The sequence below is a fragment of the Podarcis muralis genome, chromosome 8, assembly GCF_964188315.1.
Source record: "Podarcis muralis chromosome 8, rPodMur119.hap1.1, whole genome shotgun sequence".
Taxonomy (NCBI): Eukaryota; Metazoa; Chordata; class Lepidosauria; order Squamata; family Lacertidae; genus Podarcis; species Podarcis muralis.
Window position 1 is genome coordinate 49,052,140 of NC_135662.1, and position 18,752 is coordinate 49,070,891.

General features: G+C 40.8%; 1 long non-coding RNA gene across 1 annotated transcript in view; it reads left to right on the forward strand.

Moving 5' to 3' along the window:
* LOC114600748 (uncharacterized) overlaps window positions 1–18,752 on the forward strand; it is a 158,581-nt gene that overhangs the window by 10,918 nt on the left and 128,911 nt on the right. The gene's annotated exons all lie outside the window — the stretch shown is intronic.

The window sequence follows — 18,752 nt, forward strand, 5'->3', positions numbered from 1 at the left end:
CCCCACCTCAGAAGGAGGATGGGGAATCCCCAACATAGAAGCATATTACAACGCCAACCAAATACGCCATATAATCCCATATATACTAGAAGATGAGACAAAACAATGGGTACACCTAGAGAAGGACACAATTGAAAACACCTGCACCACAACATACCCACTCCTCCCAAACAAACTAAAGAAAATTCCCACAACACTTAACAGGTACACACAGACCATGCTCAAAGCATGGAAAACACAAATAGGCAAACTATCCCCAACCCCATCCCCACTAATACCCCTGGCGTACCACCCATTATTCCACCATGCAGCACAAAACCTCAAGATAAAAACCTGGCGAACCAAAGGCTTGTATCGCCTAATAGACTTTTATAAAAATAACAAACCCTTGTCAACACAAGAAATACAAGACAAACTAGAAGACACCCAAATGCCCTGGTTAACACAACGCCAACTACATGCCCTCTTAAACAACCCAACAGTAAAATCAGCAGCAACTAGGCCCCTGACAACCTTCGAAAACCTCCTCCTAACAACAAAGGGAAACGGTAAAGGGATGGTATCCGCAATATACAAAATACTACTCCAAAATCTCGCAAATCCCCTAGACGCAATCAAAAATCAATGGGAGAATGACATAGGCTATGAGATAAACCCCACTCAATGGACCAGAATGTGGTCTAAACCCCCCTTTAAATCCATATCAACGAAAAGAAAAGAACTCACACTGAAACTCACCTACAGGTGGTACCTAACACCAAGGAAACTAGCGCTAATACACCCAGGAACCTCACCAAAATGCTGGAGAGGGTGCACCTCCACAGGCACATACTTCCACATGTGGTGGGAGTGTCCCAAAATCCAACTATTCTGGACAACAGTCATACAAGAAATTTGTAAAATAACTAAGCAAGTAATAGACACCACCCCAGAATTGGCCCTACTAAACATCTTCCAAGACAACAATGCCCATTTACACCACAAAGAACTCATAACCCACCTGCTCTCAGCAGCCAGAAACACCATAACCAGACACTGGAGAGACCTGTCAGGAGTAAGCATGGACCAATGGTATCAAATAGTATGGGAAACAGCCCTACTAGAAAAATTAACTAATAAACTGAAACTGACACGGGGACAAACAGAAGAAGATGCCTTCACCCCGGTATGGCTCCCCTTTATCACACACACAGCCCAACAGGACAATGACAATAATCCACCAACAGCATACAAATCAATATGGCTAACCTGATCCAAAACACCCACCCACCTCACTCACACACGAAAACAAAGATCACCACAGCCAATCACAAGCAAACAATCACACCCTAGGCCAACCCCAACCTCTCTCACCACCAAAGGAACACAAGTGAACAACACAAGCACGCTGACACCAAACTCTACACACATTAAACATAATAGAAACACCGCCACCCAATCCCACCCTTATCCATCTTCCCTCTCTCCACCCCCCTTTCTCTTTTCCCTCCTTTTTTTATTTTTATTTTTATTTTCTTCTCCCCCTAATGCCTCAACAAATGAAACGGATTTGTAAAAATGTTACATGGGGAAAAATATATATGAGGCACTACACTTCTGTAAAACAAGAAAATCCTTAATAAAATATTAAAAAAAAAAAAAAAAAAAAAATAAAAGATGTGATAAATTAAAAAAAAAAAAAAAAAAAAAAAAAAGAAAGAAATAGGAAGCAGTGGAACACAACGTGAGTGAAAGCCTCTGCCACCACCAGTCCAAACTGCTGACCACTTTGAAGTTCAGCATTGCATTCTTTGTTTCACCCAGCATAGAATTGTATCTTAGAGTTCAAGAGCGCATTCAGTCTGGAAACTTAATGTATAGACTTGGGAACAAATAACCATTAAATTTAATAAAAGTCTCACTAAGGAATCTTTTTAATTAAAACCAAATGACATAACTGTGCAAAACAAGACTGAGCAGATAAATCAACAGCCTAAATCTGTTTCATTCCACAAAGACACAAGCAGCCTGGTCCACAAGCAAGTTGGACTACTTGGATTTAGTTGAACTAAACTGGTGCTTGGCAATCAGAAGGTCGGCGGTTCGAATCCCTGCGACGGAGTGAGCTCCCGTTTGCTTGGTCCCTTTGGTCCCTGCTCCTGCCAACCTAGCAGTTTGAAAGCACATCAAAGTGCAAGTAGATAAATAGGTACCACTCCGGCGGGAAGGTAAATGGCGTTTCCGTGCGCTGCTTTGGTTTGCCAGAAGCGGCTTAGTCATGCTGGCCACATGACCCGGAAGCTGTACGCCGGCTCCCTTGGCCAATAAAGCGAGATGAGCACCACAACCCCAGAGTCATTCGCGACTGGACCTAATGGTCAGGGGTCCCTTTACCTTTAATTTAAATCCAGATATTCTGAACTTCAATGTGACTCTTGTCTTAAATCTGAGTAGTTCACTTTACAGTACTGCTTCATGGATCCCTGTCACTCATTCTTGGGGGACTATGTCCTGCAAAATTGGAATTACCAATAGCTCATTGTATTGTCATGTGTAGAAAGGAAAACAATGACTTTATTACTGCTGTGGCCAGCTGCGTAAATGAGGCTCTGTTTGTGATTTCCTATCAGTGCCATTTCAAATGTGGTAATGCAATCACAACCCAATGAATGAGCTTAAACTTTATATAACATTCCAAAACCAACACAGACTATGCCTTGCCTTTTATATTCTTTGTTTTTTTTTTATCTTAAGGATATATAACTTTGCTGACTGATATATAGTAGATTTGAAATCTTCACATGATAGTCCCATATGCTTATTACTTTCTTATGAGAAATTGGGGAGGCAGGGAATGCAACAAACCTCCCTCGATATTAACTGTTAGCTTTTCCACAAATCATCATAAGGATTGGGAAGAGAAAATCACAGCTATAATTTCTAGTTTAAACTGGGGCAAAATATATCAAAACCTAGCTATAAAAGGGAGTTATAGAAAGTACAAAGTATCTGTGGCATGTCATTAGTTAATAAGAATTCAAATAAGGAAATAAGGATGATAGCTATAGTAAATAATAATAATAATAATAATAATAATAATAATAATAATAATAATAAATAATAATAATAATATACCCTGTCTATCTGACTGGGTTGCCCCAGCCACTCTGGGTGGCTTTCAACTGAATATAAAAAATTAATGAAACATCAAACATTGAAAACTTCCTTATTGAGGGCTGCTGTATAAAATATTTATAAAGCAGTTAGCAAACTTTTGAGTTCCCAATAACTTTTCTTCATGTTGGAAGAATTTCTATACTTCATGTATTAAACAAAAAAGTAGAGGAAAGGGAACAAATCTGGCCATAATAGAATCATCTCAAAACTTTGTTATGTAGAGAGATGCAAAGGGAAAAAAATAGTTTATACTGATTTCATTTATTAATTAAATTAATTAAATCTCTCACAGAGGAACCTAGACCCCATGTGACTCATACATCTTCTTGGCTGGGTTATTTAACTTGCTGCTATTATTTCCTTCACTATACGTGTCCTGATCGAATTTTGCTTTGTACCTGGTAACTGATACCCATTAGTGTTTCATGTTATTCTTGATAAAAATTATATTATAAAAAGTCATGATATTTTAGTGGGTCTTAATAAGAAAATTACCCTTCTGGGTTTGGGGGGATGTGGGCTAATATGGCTACTTTTAGGAATACTTTGTTATTTCACCTGCCTATTCTTGATATACTGTTTTGTGGGCATCTCAACCCTAATGCATCAAATCTACACAAACACATAATAAATTTAAATATCTTTTGTGACTTTGTCTAAATGCATGTAAAATATGTTTTTTGGTGATATATTTTTCTCCTGGATATACTGATAAAAACACATTTAACTTTGTACAAGAGGTCAAAAGTATAAGAAATAGCTTCAGTTGTTGTAATGTATGGCAATACAGAATAATCAACTGGCCACAGTCAATCCTTAGAGGGCAAGTACAGTGCACTGCATTGTGTGGGTTTTCTTGTATGTGAGACACTTTATTCTGAAGTTGAAAAGAATTCAAGAACAAACATCACATACAGGCTCTCAAAGGAATGTTAGCATATTTTCTCTGTCAGATAATTTTTTTCAAAAAGAGAGAAAATTATAGCGTTCTGTGTGTGTGGCTTACTATTAGCGGATAAATGAGTGATCAGAAAGCTATCATGTTACAAAAAGTGTCCTCTGCAACCCATTGTACTATTATTGAATATTTTCCACAATTCAGTAGACATAGGACTATTCCACGTGAAACAAAAAGCAAAATTAACATGTTGTTTCTCTTATACTAAAGTGGACCAATGTGTCTCTCCATATTTTTACTTGTTCTTTAAAGTGCTTTTGTTGTTGTTGTTGTTACTGTGACATTTCTAGGCCAGAAATCTCTGCTACAAGCAGCTCTCAAAGTGGCATGCAAAATAAAACATCTCTATAAACCAGTCCAAATAAAACAGCCATAATTAAAACATCTGACATAACAACAAAACACAGCCCAGCAGCAAAATGAAATTGCTAAATATGCTTGGAATATATCATTTTATGATTACATCAGCCTGCCAGGAACATCTTCTATGCTCTCACTAATGTTCTGTGAAACATAGCTGAGCCATCCCAACAGACATAAGTCCATTAGGATAAAGATGTAGAAGAAAGTGTTCTCTCAGGTATTTAGCACATCACATTGGGTCTGAAGCGAATAGGTAACCAGTGCAAATGAATCAGAATCAGAATATTAAGTTATCTGCAAAGTGACCTCATTTTCAAAGGCAGCCCCCCCCCCCCACAACATTCCAATAAGCTATAACCCTAAAACAATAAGTATTTGGAAATGGGAGAGTATATTTTAAGGTCAGCAAGCTTGCAGTAGTTTAAGGTCTTGGAGTGTGAAACACAACCTTGTTTCATTTAAAACCATGAAGAGACCTGATCTGAATAGAGACACTGGATTCTTATCTCATTATGCATGATAAAGGTAGTTTTGGCCATCTCATCCCTTGCTTTTTCCTGTAAGACCAACTGCAGTCGTTAACAGTCGTCAACAGGTTTACCACACCCATTCCCACCGCCCTTCTGAGTAATACCCTTCCCCACTATATATAAAGGTCTGGTGACTTCTGTTTCAGTATCTGAAGAAGTGTGTATGCACACGAAATATCATACCATACAAGCTCTAAGGTGCTACTGGACATTCTGCAGATATCTATACACACACACACACACACACACACACACACACACACACACACTCTGACCTGGTTTGTATGACGTGGTAAGACAAAATGTTGTTGTTGTTTAGTCGTTTAGTCGTGTCCGACTCTTCGTGACCCCATGGACCAGAGCACGCCAGGCACTCCTGTCTTCCACTGCCTCCCGCAGTTTGAGTTACAGATGGGTAGCCGTGTTGGTCTGCCATAGTCAAAACAAAAAAAATTCCTTGCAGTAGCACCTTAAAGACCAACTAAGTTAGTTCTTGGTATGAGCTTTCGTGTGCATGCACACTTCTTCAGATACCCGCAGATATTCCCGCAGTTTGGTCAGACTCATGTTTGTAGCTTCGAGAACACTGTACAACCATCTTGTCCTCTGTCGTCCCCTTCTCCTTGTGCCCTCCATCTTTCCCAGCATCAGGGTCTTTTCCAGGGAGTCTATTCTTCTCATGAGATGGCCAAAGTATTGGAGCCTCAGCTTCACGATTTGTCCTTCCAGTGAGAACTCAGGGCTGATTTCCTTCAGAATGGATACGTTTGATCTTCTTGCAGTCCATGGGACTCTCAAGAGTCTCCTCCAGCACCATAGTTCAAAAGCATCAATTCTTCGGCGATCAGCCTTCTTTATGGTCCAGCTCTCACTTCCATACATCACTACTGGGAAGACCATGGCTTTAACTATACGGACCTTTGTTGGTAAGGTGATGTCTCTGCATTTTAAGATGCTGTCTAGGTTTGCCATTGCCTTTCTCCCAAGGAGCAGGCATCTTTTAATTTTGTGACTGCTGTCACCATCTGCAGTGATCGAGACAAAATGAGATTGCCCAGCTGCAAGAGAACACCTTGCAGCTGCGCTAAGACAAACTTTATATTAGCATGACGTGACAGTAAAAAGGCCCAGGGAGGAGCAAAGTAGCTTTAATCTCTCCAGGAGGCACCACATTTGTGAGACCACAGTGAACTATAGTCTGGCTTACAATGCCATGTGAATTGGCCCTGCAATAACCCTCAATGTTACTGCAATTAATCAGAACAGTAGCAGCATCTCCTGGCCATAGCTGCACTGCGTCATGGGAGAAATGGGGGTGCAATGGGCTTGCATTTCTTGATACAGAGCTACAGCAAATGCTCCAGTCAATTAAGCAATTCTGGCTATAACACAACTGTTGGGCAATACCCAAGCTTTGCCTAGTTTTGTCAGATATCAACTGCTTGCAACAGGCCAGAACTCAGCTCAGTGCAGCAAGTTGGTCTATCATATCCATCTACACAGTGGCTCAAACCCAAGTTTTTAATGCAGCCTTTTGGATTGGGATACATAATAGTCCAGTTGTCATGCTAATTGTTTGGTCCAGATGTTTAAAAGTCCGATTTTTGCTTCCCAAACTCAACCATATATAAAAGGACAGTTTAAACCAAAGTTTGGTTTTTTTTAGTTTCAGTTCTTCACATTTCCCATAAGCCCCAGCCAACATGGCTAAAGTTCAGGGATGATGGGAGTTGTAGTCGAGTTACATCTGGAGGCCTATAGGCTTCCATGTCCTGATCTATGGATACAGAATCCCTATGCTGTATGACATAAATTTTACTCTAGTCTCTCGTTCCTCCATCTTTCGCAACATTTTCTGGATTAAGTTGGAATATCACCCTGAATTTAATGGATCTTATTCTCCAATTAATCTGTATAAGACTGCAGCCTAAGTTTAGCATTTTGAACTTGCTAGATAGAATAGACAAATGAAAAAAATAAAAATAAACAGACAATTTAAAGTAAATAGAGTTAAGAGATGTTTCTTCTTGATACAGTAAAGGGACAGTTGTTGAAACATGTTAAGAATTAAAGGGTCCCATCCCGTCCCCCAGGATTTATGCTAATAAGTATATATATATATATATATGCACAGAAAAATATTTATCTGCTGATGTGTGACAGATGGTAAATTGTTTCAGCTGGAGAAAAACAATAACAAACTGGGTGTAATTTACAGTGCCATCTAAATTATATTTTCCTTTGCATGTTTTAGGAGAAGAGACAGTTAAACTATATACCGTTTCTGTGTTTCCTTCCCTCCCTCACCCCATATGTGTAAGAGCCAAATCCCTTTTATGCATAAACCATAGATTGTGTCACAAGATTAGACAGCAGGGTTTTTATGAAACTAAAACAAACCATCTGTTTTGAAAGACCCGTTCAGAAAGTTTTCTGGATTTAATGAACATTAGTTGCAGTCTCTCGACATTATTTTAATTCAAAGATGGTCTTATAAGAATTAGTAAAATGGAGAATTAAAGAAATGCATGTGGCGTGAATGAGTGCTTGTCTTAACTGCCAAAATGAAGGTTGCCTAACACTTTTCTATGTAAACCCATTTTCAGACTATTTCTGAAGTGTTTGGAACTGAAATGTCCACGACTGTTCCATATATAAACCCTCACATGTATGATGACATATTTGCTATAATAGATATTGTCAAGATGGTTGGTACCCTATGCATCAACCAGAGCACATAGTTAATGTGAACACACCCTTGGCCATTCAGCAATTGGATTTGAACCATAAACAGCTATGGGGCTGGCAAGAAAAGGGGCGAAAACCACCCCTGCCTATACCCACACCATGCAGTTAAAACGTGGTTATGTCACATTAACAGCCATGGAGAATCTTGGGAGTTGTAGTTTGTTAAGGGGGCTAGGAATTGTAGATATGTGAGGTCAGCAACCTTAACAAACTGCAATTCCCAGGATTCGTTGGGGGGGGGATGACAGGGACCATGTAAAGTGATAAGGAATGCTTTAAATGTATGGTGTGCATGTGAGAAGATTGGGGTTTCTAGCATGCATTGGGGCACAGCTGGGCCACCCATGAGGCAAAGTGAGGTAAACGCTTTGGGCAGCAGGATCCACAGGGTCGGCAGATCCGAGGAATTCATCACCCACTGCTTGCTGCTGCTGTAGTGGGAGCAACAACTGTGGAACACTCCTCAGAGGCTGAATCTGCCACCTCCTCGGCAGCCCCCCCCCCCCGATGCCCTAGAGGTGGGAGGAGACATTTAGTGCCTTCTATTTGCCAAGAGACCACTGTGCAGTGTTGCCTCCATGGTGGTCTCTCAGTGAATAGGAGGCTCTGGTCTCCTCTTACTTCAGGGGAGGAAATTGTGAGGAGTGCCCTCTGGGGTCTCCTGAGCTCTGCACTGGTCCAGCATGATTCAGAGTGGGTCCCACAACTGCCTTTGATTCACACTTCAGCCATCGGGTAAGGTTGATTTGACCCCCCCCCCCCTTGTTCCTGATGTAGATGTTTACTGACCCCCTTCTTCCCTGTTGGGGGACACATGCCATTTTGTGGTTTGCCTCAGGTGCCAAAATGTCTTGCGCTTGTCCTGCATTGAGTGGCGAGGGATTCCCTTTAACCTACCTTCTGGGTAGTATTCAACTAAACACATGCACAAGTCAAATGACTCCCAGTTGCTCAATGGAACTTTCCACCCTTCTCACCCTCACTGGGTGCCCCCTGGTTATCCCAAATCTGTTCCAGAGGCGTGCAAAAAATCACCAGAACAGATTTAGGCTCCCCATGGCGGGGTGGAAAATAGGGGAAAGTCCAGTTATGCAAGGAGAAGTTGTTCTGCTCGTGCAAAGCACCACTGAGTGTTATGTCAAATATAACCCTCTGTCCTGTAGATACCATACTGGTAGGGACCTTTATGTAAAGTTTTCCCCAAGTTGCAGGGAAGCCTTCTGCTTTTCCTCTGTTTTTCAGCAGAAAAGAAGGGAAGGATTCTTTCTTCTAGCCATGTATTCTGGAACAGAAGAGCAGGCATGGGGAAGTTTTGGCTCTCCAGATGTTGTTAAACTACAAGTCGCATCCATGTTCCATGTTTGTGAGCAACACAATGTGCATGGCATAAGAGATTGCTGGTTATCTGACCAATAGGTTGCAATTAGTACTTTTAATCTTTTGGTGCTATTTAACTCCTGTCTGCCCAGCTTAAGATATTAAATTCCTGCAATAATGATGTGAAAGTGCTTACTTGAGCAACCTTCCCTCCCTCCTGAAATAATACCAGTACTATTCCCTTAACACCTGTGGTATTTGATCCTGTAAATGAAACCTGGGGGTAAAGCTTGCAAAGTTGCAAATGTTGAGCAAAAAACCCCAAGCCATACAACCTTATCATAAAATAAATCCTTGTGCCCTTTTCTGCAAACAGCCCTACAACTGTTAGCTCAGGGTTGAAAATGTGCATTCCGAGACATAAATATCCTTCGGAGTGAAGCAGTGGTTTTCCACACTCCAGAATAACTTCATATGGCTCAGTAGAGGTATTCACATTTCACAATAAATACTAAGCTCACCGACTTGTAGATTTAGCACCAGGTTTTTGACACTTCTGGGGAAATCAGTGGGCCTTTGTGTACCGTATGTGTCAGGGACTCTAAGCATGCTCATGGGCATCCAGGGACATACATGTATGCGTGCTCATATGGACACACAAGGAAGCCTACTACATCCCTCCAAAAGGTAATTAGTTTTTATTGTCTCATTATCTTCTGAGCAATATGTTGGGCCCTGGGGGTGCCAGTGCTCATTTTATTCCACTTAAACCTCTGCACCTTAGTTTCCAAGAAACTCCTGCTTTCTGCTCTGCTATAGTGCAGACAGGGGATAAGGAGCGTAGTGGTACCCAGATGTCAGGTCACAATCTTCTTAGCCTTCATCTGGAAGGCAGGATAACTATGGCTTTACCATGACTCCAATGAAATGTTAGTTCTCTAGCTTCAAGGATTTTGCCCATCTCCCTGATTTTATTTATTTATTGCATTTATATCTTTTTCTCTGAGGAGCATAAATTGGCATAAATGGTTCTCCTTCTCCTCAGCTAATCCCCACAACAACTCTGTGAGGTAGTTTAGGCTGAGTGACTAGCCCAAGATTACTCAGTGAACCTCATGGCCAAGCAGGGATATACGGTAACCCCTGGTGTCCCAGGTCCTAGTCTGACACTCTAACCATTACACGCCACTGGCTCTCAGATGATAACAACACATTCAGACAAATTGTATAGTTCAGCTCTCTTGGAATTGTGTACCACTTCGACATCTAGATATGGGAATCATGTTGTATGCTGCCTTGCAAAAAAAACCCCAAAAGCAAAATAACTTCCTTGATCATGTAAAACATCTCCTTGTCATACTAGTTTTTTTACGAGCATAGAAAGGTGTTTTGTTTTTAACATGAAAGGGTTGCAGCCCTTTGCATTCTTACTAGAGTAAGTTCAATGAACTCAACAGAATTTAGAAATAAGTTCAATGGAAATCCTTCAGGTAGGCATGAATGCAACTGATTTCTATGTACATATGCCCAGAATTGAGCTGCATTTATATCCACATGAAAAATGGCTTTGCACTTGCATTTACTATTTCAGCAGAATGGAGAGTTCTGGCAGCTCTTCCTGCTAGGCTTTGCCGCCTTCCCTAGCCAGGTGTCTTCCAGATGTTGGGCTACGACTCTCATCACCTTCAGACAGCATGGCCAATGGCCAGAGATTATGGAAGTTGTATTCCAAAGTATCTGGAGGGCTCCCGGTTGGGGAAGGCTGGCTCAGTCAGCTCCTTCAGACTCTTTCCTCCATTAAAAAAAATGTTCCTTTGGCTTTTGGGACAAAATGATAACACTATTTTTAGGGGCAACTCTACACATGCTGTGATTTGTTCTGAATTTTTTTTAAAGATAGGGTAGAAGGAGATTTCAGGGGATTTAAAATAGGATATGGATAAAAAGCACAAATATTTTTCTAAACTTTCTACTGTAAAATCTCCTCTCCATAAAGAAGAAGCCTAGTTGTCAAAAATTGTTGCCAGTATTATTCTTGAAGTGAATGAGACTTGCCCAGGCAGAGAACTTTGAGGACTGGAGTCTGAATCATCAAAGTGAATGCAAGCTAGGCTTATTTTTCATATGTTTTGTATTGTGGTTAAACAACTGTTTAAGACTTTAGAAGCAGCTTGTTAGTGTCCATGTGGATATAATTTAACTGTCTTTTTTCCTCACTCATATTTGCATTTTGACATTTTAAAAGACAGTGGTAAAGTATGAAAATAAACAAAAGAGAGGAATGAGACCATAAAACAAAGTGCAATTGTTTTCCAAAAAGCCAGATGTAATACTGGAGATTGCAGTGTGATACTTCAGTATATTTATTTTTTAAAAAGAGAACAATACAAAGAAGTAAGAAGACTGCATATGAACAATAACAGCAAGAAATGGTTAGAAATCAGGAGCACTGAAGCTCAATTATTCTGCAAATACACCAGCATAATTCTCTGCACAGAAATTAATTTAAAAAAGAATAACTGAAATGAGAAGGGGCAAAAACATTTTCAGACTGCATTTGTCCAAGAAGCTGTTTGTTTTGTGGGAACTAAAAGTTGCTATCATTTCTATTATTTTATTATTAAAAGCCAATGTGGCCTATAAGGAATAGCATGTTTTTACCATGGAATCATTGTGCAGTCCTGGGCAAGATCCATATGTAATCCAGCCTGGCCCATAAGATTGGCTGGCCATGGCTTGCTGTGAGAGCAAATAAATTGACAAGACTGGGTACACAAACCTTAGTCCAAACCTAGCTAGATTGCCTGGGGCTGTTGTGAGGATAAAATGGATGGTTGTGAAAACCATGTCTACTACCTTGAGCTCCTTGGATTGAAGGTTGTGATAAAAAAGTAATTTTTTAAGACTTCTAATTTCAGTGGTTTAAGTATACTTAAACCAGTGGATGTGTCTAGATGTAATGCTGCAGCATGGTGTAGTGTTACGAGAGCAAGCTGCAGTGAGCCTCAGGTCCTATGTTCCTCCTCCCCTATGCTTCTTTAGTATAGCTGTAAAGAGGAGATTTGAAGCTTCTTCTTCTTCTCTTTTAGCAGTTACCATGCCATCTGGACCCAAACTGTGTGGAACTAGGGGCTCTAGTCTATATGTGTCAATTATTACCCATCTGTACAGAAAGAATATGTGTTCGAGGCCAACCAAGAGTTGCAGTGCATTGCAGCAGTAATTTGGGCACCCTAGCAACTTGGATTATAAGGTTTATCACAGAAATAGAAAGGCTGATTATATAAACAGGGTTCAAATGAGATAGGCAATTGCCTGGTTGAAACCATAGAGAGGGTTTGGCATGGACAAAATGTCCAAATGAGACGAAGCAATGTGCAAGTATTTTGGAGACACTGCGGAGGGCTGGTGATACTTAAGAGATGGTAAGGTGATAGGTGACTGATAGGCCTACTTGAGCTTCAGATAGAGACCAAAATGTAAATAGATTGGCCTGCAGAGACATGGGTAGCTGTTCCAAAATAAGAGAGGGGAGAAGGAAAGGTCAGAAATGGAGTGAGAGACAGAGAAGTGCATATACGGTATTATCCATCATGGAGCCAAAGGGCTAGAGAGGTGTTGCTGTGAGTTGCAATACTGTAGTATCAACAATGTCCTTCAATAAATCAGCTAGATCTTTTCTTCCACACATATCTTCTCCTGTAATGGAACCTGTCTTCCTGGCAAGAAAGGAGGAGGTCAGCAAACTTTCATCTCCCTTGGGCCCAAACTAGTGTGGTTTGCCATTTATTGAGACACCCTGCCCAGACTCTGAAGGACAAATTGGGGCAGGAATTATAACACCTAAAATGGTATAACTGGCTGGGTATGCCTCTTCGCACTACATGATATTCTTTTGGCAACCTTTATTGGTATTTTGGAAACTTTGGGGTGACAATGGTGATACAGTGTCATCAGATAATACGTAATGTTCAAGTTTATTGCTGCCCGGTTCAATGTTTGAGATGACTGCTTTTAGCTTAATTTTTATAATGTTTTTATTGTGTTTGTTTTTTGATATGCACTGTTGTGAAGTTACTGTAAGTGTTCTATGAGCAGGGTACAAATAATAAACTGATTGATTGACTGAATTGGAACAGGGCTGGGGACAGCTGCTGTAATGCGATGTAATAATAGAATCACAGCTGGCAAAAAACATAACAGGCTACACTTATCCAAAATAGCACCCTGAAGTAACTTAAGGGAGCCACTGCATGTTCTGTTGCATTGATACATATCCATCAGGATGAAATGACTGGCTTTTTTTATGCATCAACCCCTCCTGACAATCACATGTTTCTTGCCTGTTCTGTTTGCCACAAATCTTATTCATCCATTCACTTAATATGTACGCCACTTTTCCACACACAAAAATCAATGCTCAAAGCAGCTCACAACAAAGAAACGGATTCATTTCAAGCAAACACTACAAAAACAAATTCATAATACAACTATATCTAATCTAATCTATCTTCTATCTATCTATCTATCTCTCTATAATACAAAAAAAAACCACAGTTCAGTACTATAAATATAACAAGAAACATGCAGCATCCAATAGCAAAAATATCAAGGAAGCTTCACAATTTCACCTTAGTCCTAGCAGCAACTTAGGTTTCCAAGGGCAAAGTGTGGGCTGGTTGGAAACACCCCTCCCCTGATGTTGCTTATCTCTTTAAATCTGACTTCTTTAAATATTTCCTGGCCTACTTGAACCACGCCTTAGAATTGATTCTCCTCTGCTACTTCATTAATATTAAACAGAAATTTGAAGAAAACATTTAAATACAAATGTTCTACAAATGTCAGATGATTCACAAGTAAAAGCTATGACACCCACAAGTAAAATCCTTAAGTAATGCTTAATGGATGCTGCTTTTGGTATATGATCCTTAAAAATCTGTCACGTGGATAAAACATGGTGCTATTCTATTAACACAATCACTAGGGCCTTACACTGCCTTCTGAAAGCCCATTTTCTGACCATCTATAAGGATTCATGAATGGTCTTGCACACTGCATTGGTTGTGTGAAAAAGTCTGGTTTCCACCAGCTCTATTGATAAATTATTGATCTAGCAATTCAATCAGTAACATATTGCAAGTTTTTTTGTTCTTGACATATTTGTCCTGCTAACTCTAGAGATGTAAGCATCTCCATGCTTTTATCTAAAGCTGAGATTCTATATTCCTTTACCTGAGAGTAACCCTAATTGAACTCAGTGGGATTTACTTCTGAGTTGACTCTAACCACTACATCACATTGGCTCTCTTTACCTCAAGGCTAGACAACATGGTGCCCTCCAGAAGTTGTTGAGCCATCAGCCCCAGAGGGCATGGCCAGTGGTCAGAGATTATGGGAGTTGTAGTTCAGCAACAGCTAGAGGACATTAGTCTATCCCTGATTTACTTGGGAGAAGATTAATTACCCCAGAAAACAACTCTCCCCCTTAATTACTTCCTTTCCCCAGGTTTGGAAACTGCTGACCAGGTTCCTTCAAGGCCTGTTGTAGGATAGCTTGAAGAATGTGGATGGCTTTCTATCTTTAATACAGTGGTACCTTGGGTAACAGACGCTTCAGGTTACAGGCGCTTCAGGTTACAGACTCCGCTAACCCAGAAATAGTACCTTGGGTTAAGAACTTTGCTTCAGGACGAGAACAGAAATCGTGCTCTGACGGCGCAGCAGCAGCGGGAGGCCCCATTAGCTAAAGTGGTACCTCAGGTTAAGAACTGTTTCAGGTTAAGAACGGACCTCCAGAATGAATTAAGTTCTTAACCTGAGGTAACACTGTATATCAAAACTTGTTTTAAGTACTGTTGCACGTCACTCCAATCTTCAAGCAATGTGAGATTTCAGGGGTACACAGGGCACTTTTCAGGGTCTGTGTTGCCTTGTGGACAATGAGGCACAGCGGAGAATAGTGTATGATATATGGCTATTTACACATACACACAACCTGAGTCTAGATGGGAGAGAGAGTGTCCAGCATTACACTCTTGTTTCTTGCTTCTCTCATAGGCACAGCAACACCTTTCCTGTTCTTCTCATGGCTTCCAGGTTGGAGGCAAAAGTGCCATTACATTCTGGTTTGTCCCTTTCCCGCTTGCCAAAATGCTTGCAAAAACACAGCTATTTTTCCTTCTACCTACCTCATTGCCCACTGTAGTTCTGCCCCTCCCACCTGAAACTATGGCCTTTGGTATCTGCTGCCTCTCTCACTTCAGAGACGGGTTTCCCCCATTTTCTTTCTGGCCCAAAGTGTCTGTTAATGGCCTTCTTAATGGGTCAACACCCATTTCTTTGTGCTCTTTTAATGACCCATTTTTCTGACAGTAAGAGCTGTTTGAAGGTGGAACAGACTTCCACAAGAGGTGGTGGACTCTCCTTCCTTGTGGGTTTTTAAGTAGAGGTTAGATGGCCGCCTTTCATGGATGATCTAGTTGAAATTCCTGCATTGCAGGCGGTTGGACTACATGACCACGGAATCCCTTCCAACTCTATAATTCTCTGATTCTCTCCAGGCGATTACTTCATCAGGAGGCTAGCTTAGCTTTTTTTTTAAAAAAAAATGGCTTACATTTTAACAATGTCTGGTACCCCAGAATTAGAAGGGGGGATCAGAATTAGAAGGGGAATCCAGGCACCCCCACAAACTTATGACAGTGCTATACAGAGAATAATCTGATGACTGAATTTTGCTTAGTGTTCACTTCTATCAACACAACAAATCATCCTATTCTGAGCAATTCAGTGCTTGGATATGTTTTATCCCAGGATGTAGGGCTTTTTCTTGGGGGGAGGGTGTTGCTAAGAAAAAGAAAGAAATAATATTCGCCATATACAGAAGATAATCTTTTGATTTTCTATGCATTGCACATGATATAGGTAAGTCCATGCTTCTACCCCCTTTGCAATTTAGTGACTGACTACAGCTAGGGAAGACCTGCTTGTGGGATAGGTACTTTCCCCACTGCACACTATATGTGAAAAGGCAAGTTGCTAAACTCTAATAACCAAGATTCTGATTTATAGACTTCATTAGCAATGATTTTACACCTTCTTGCCAATCTCTTATTCTTTTTTGAACTCCAGAACATCAAATGTTTTTGTTCTCAGGCTTTGAACTATATCTTGCCTTTTGAATTTTGACAGACTTTTTCTTTTGTGTCTTTTCTTTTGCAGTTGCTCAGTTTCTTACTGGCTCTGTGTAAGTTGTCACAGATGTAGACTTCAGCTTGCATGCTTGCAAAGTGAATCAGTGGCAACATCTGTTCCCCCAGAGGCATGGGTGCATCAATCCCAAACCACCCACATAGTTTCTTCTACCTATGAGCGTTGGTATTTCCTGATCCAGCACTCTTTGAAGCGCATTCATTAAAAGATGCAGGGTGGGGTGGGGGAAGTTGCTGAGTTTCTGAAAGACTGTGTTTTAGATTCATGTTATTCACAAAAACTATCAAATTATATTACACTAGAGCTGCTTCATACACAACTCTGTTCTTCTTGTACATGTAGAAAACACGTGAAGATGCCCTTTTTGGAAGCCACCGTGTACTATGACTTTCTAACCCCTTTAACTGAGGCAACAAGGTCAAACTGCGCATGATGCAGGAGTTCTGACGTTCTTTTCCGCTCACAAAATACCAACCATGCTTTCGTCCTCTGCCTCCCGCTCCCTTTCAGGGCTACATTGCAGAGCAAGGCGTTCTAACTTTTTGCCTATGTTCTGATTCCCCTATTTAAATTCCCTCTGCCCCAAGCTGCTATTAGCTAGATGAAAACCAAAAGCTATGGGCCTATATCCATAAGTATGTTTCTCTGACCCATTGCAACAAATAGCAGCTTTAGGGGGAGGGATTTAAATTGGAAACACATTGCAAGGGATGAACGGTCCCCCCCTGGCTGCAGCCCCAGTTCAAACTGGGGCCTGCTTTTGCAAAATAAAAAATAAATTGGAAGTTCCAGTCACATAACTCCGGGGTCCTCTTTTGTTTGACCTCTTAAAACAAGCATAGGCAAACTCGGCCCTCCAGATGTTTTGAGACTACCATTCCCATCATCCCTGACCACTGGTCCTGTTAGCTAGGGGTGATGGGAGTTGTAGTCCCAAAACATCTGGAGGGACGAGTTTGCCTATGCCTGTCTTAAAACATTTGCAATTTCTCACACAATAGTGTGGGTGCGGGTGTACACATTTTTGCCTAAAGAGAGAGTATCTCAACTCTCAACATGTTTTACATGTGAAGAAACCCTCCTTGTAAGCACATAGCTGGAAGTTCATACGTATTTCGGGCCTTCACTCCTTTTTTGGTTAAGAAAAATGTCATGCCCATGAATTAAATATTTGCCATGCAGGCTCTCTCATTCTGGCAAAAGCATTTATTTTACTGGTCAAATTCCTTATTTTTATTTTACTTTGCTGCCTAGATCTGACAGATCTAGATCTTTGTATTTAATAAAAAAACAAAACCCACCATAAACTGTAGTGCTGACCATGTTTATGTGTGCATTTTAAGCCTTTGTTGAAAGCAGATATTTTGAGTTTTGCTACCAGCCTTTGGTGGCATCTGACATCTGGCAAATAAAACAAGGGGCTTGGGAGATGAAAGTGGAGGGGGGAGGAATCACACCATAAAAGGGATGCCAGGATTAAGCAGGGGGCAAGATGCTGGTGTGTAAGCAATGCTTGCAGTTATATATTGGGGTGGAGGCGGAAAAGAAGCACCATTACTGCTTCAGATTGTCATTACTTTCAAAACTGGAGGTAGGGTAGACATTGTTTGTTTGTTTGTTTGTTTGTTTGATATAGTTTGTACACCACGTGAGTATTCAGGACCAGCTAGTTGGCTTGCATGCATTTGCTGCTGTCCACCCCTATAGAGGCTAAAAACCCCCGAAGAGAAATGTGCTATTGTGATTAGAATTTTGGATTGGATGTGGGAGGGCTAGTGTCAAATAAAGTTCTTTTGATATATTTATTTAGCAAGATGTATATATTACTTAATAAAATAAATTAATACATCTCGAAGCAGTTTGCATAAAATGAACCTTATAGCATCTTATGCAGATAAGTCCTCCTCAATGCTCATTAGATGAAGGGCAGGACAGAAAGATATCAAATACAGTACACAATGCTTAAATAAGTTCAAGTGTGTCCTCATGTGGATTGCTGAGGTCTTTGCATCTGCAGATAGGAATTTGCATATGGCAAGAATCATAGATTTAGTAGTAGAGGTGACATGATGCTTCACTATCAGTTTCCGCCATCAGTATCATAATGGCATAGAATTAGATGTGAGACAGGAGTGCCAGCTTGGCCCTGCAACCATGGGTGCCCAGAGCTGTGGGTGCCATGTAGCGAACATGGCCCTGGCATTGAAATTTGTGGGTGCCTGGCCCCTTCATGGGGAATTTTGTGGGTGCTCGGGCACCCAGGGCCCCAGGGAGTCAGCACCCATGGTGTGAGATATATGTGAAGTTATCTATACTTTCTGATACCGCTGTTGTCGCATGTGGCAACTGAGCAAACCTTCTTAGTGCAGTGGTAGATATTTTCCATCAACTGGCATTCTTTCCACTTTATAAATGAGAAAATGAGATGTTGACTCACTCAAGGGCGCCCCAAGAAGTTAAGGTTC